A 2,329-nucleotide genomic window follows, 5' to 3' on the forward strand; every position below is an offset into this window, starting at 1 on the left:
TACAGCTGTTTGGGTTGTGGTCCTATAAGATCTTTTTGATATATAGTATCAAGCTCAGATATTCTATAACTAATTCTGAATGTTTTATGACTTATATACCGTTTAATATCATGAGGTAATGTTCTCGCTTTTAACAATTGGGAGTTTCATTTAAATCCCCGTCGGACGACTGCTTTCACTTCAATACGGGGTAGATAATACACAATCATACCCAGTTCTGCTTTCATGCCGCTTCCTAAACAAACACTTGCCTTGTATAAATTATTTTAGTAAAAACTTAACTCGTTTCAGACATTCTTTTGACGTTGAAAAATTGTGCAATTGATAAATGTTGGTTTTTCTCTGCTAACAGAAAACGCGAATCTTCAAAGCACCACACAGTCTCTGATCACTTTGTTCAGAATTGATGGAATTTGATCTCTGCAGCTGATTGACTACTTATTCTATTGATTTTTTGGTCGAAAAACTTTTTGCGTTCTTTGCTGAAAAATGAGGAATCTCTGTTTTCCTTGCAGGCTTCTCTGTATCCTTCTCTCGAAATTTTTCGTATCGCTCTTCCGAAAAGAGTACTCTCAGTGATTTAAATGATATTTTAACGGGTCTCTCCACCTTGCCATTTATTAAAACTGACCAGTGAAGAATTTTAAATTGACAAACTTGCCCCTTATATTGCAGAAAAACATCACATGAACCACTTTGAAACACTGAAAAATACAAACAATGCACCTACAAACATACCTCAGCCAGTCACTGAAATTTCCCAAAAACAAATTTGACCGAAGAAAAAATTAAATGTTCGAATTTAAACATCGTCGACAACCTCCACGAATTTCACGAAACACTTGCAAAATCTTCCGATGAAGAAAACCATGCCATCTCATGACTCCACCGACAATATATTCGGCAAATTATTCTGATTATTAAGATTAGCTGACTTACATCTGATACTTTTTTTAACTGACTGCCTATTTTTTCGTTCATTACAGTATGAACACTACTTAAACCTTTATCTCTAAGTTTGCTCTGATAAAAAATAATTTACCAGTTCACTTTTCTCCTGTGTTAGTTTCAAATAGGGTTGAAAACTGGGACATAGGATTTGAAAGACTGCCGAGAGTCGTAGCCTACCTTATTAGTAATTTTTACAGAATTTAAACATGTAACATCTATCGCGTTACATATTTAAATCGAGACATAGTAACAACAGAGAAAGCTAGAGTATTCTGTGAACGATCCAAATAATCCCCACATTCGCCTTCTGTTGTGCTTTAGCAAGCTGCTTCGGAAACCGCAGTAGTTCCAAACCATTTATCTGAGAACATAATCGCAAAACTGTACTGCTCAAAACTGGATTGCAATCGTCTGTGTTTATCGTTATCAGACTATAGACACGTTACTGCGTTTTCTTTACATATTTCGATCTCAAAAATTTTATCAAAGGTTTAACGGTCGTGTTTAAAATAGATTTACAGATAGTTCAATACTTTGTAAGTATTTGTAAGGACAATTAGGAAATAGTTTGGTTATAGACTTGAGCTAGAGCAAGAGCTAGAGATAGAGCTGGAGCTAGAATTAGAGATAGAACTAGGGCTAGAGTTAGAGGTAGAGCTAGAGCTAGAGCTATCTATATCTCAATATTAAGAGCTAGAGCTATGATAAAATAGACCATCGACCATGTCTCTACGACACGATAGGCCTCCGGCTACTAGTTTCTCTAGGAAACTATCGCCAAAATCGCGTTGTGTACGACACGATGGGTCTTCGACCATGTCTCTACAAGACTATATCAACGATCTTATTTCCATCACTATTGACGCTAATAATCTGTCTAGTTAAGACCAATGCATGACATATAACGTCTGCAACAGTAGCAGCAAATTTAAAATACAGCTGTTTGGGTTGTGGTCCTATAAGATCATTTTGATATATAATATCAAGCTCAGATATTCTATAACTAATTCTGAATGTTTTGTGACTTAAATACCGTTTAATATCTTGAGGTAATTTTCTCGCTTTTAACAATTCGGACTTTCATTTAACTCCCCGTCGGACAACTGCTTTTACTTCAAAACGGGGTAGATAATACTAATACACAATCATACCCAGTTCTGCTTTCATGCCGCTTCCTAAACAAACACTTGCCTTGTATAAATTATTTTAGTAAAAATTAACTCGTTTCAGACATTCTTTTGACGTTGAAAAATTGTGCAATTGATAAATGTTGGTTTTTCACTGCTAACAGGGAACGCGAATCTTCAAAGCACCAAACAATCTCTGATCACTTTGTTCAGAATTGATGGGATTTGATCTCTGCAGCTGATTGACTACT

Source organism: Convolutriloba macropyga, unplaced genomic scaffold (genome assembly GCF_964194025.1).
Source record: "Convolutriloba macropyga unplaced genomic scaffold, txConMacr16.3 SCAFFOLD_3461, whole genome shotgun sequence".
NCBI classification, from domain to species: Eukaryota; Metazoa; Xenacoelomorpha; order Acoela; family Convolutidae; genus Convolutriloba; species Convolutriloba macropyga.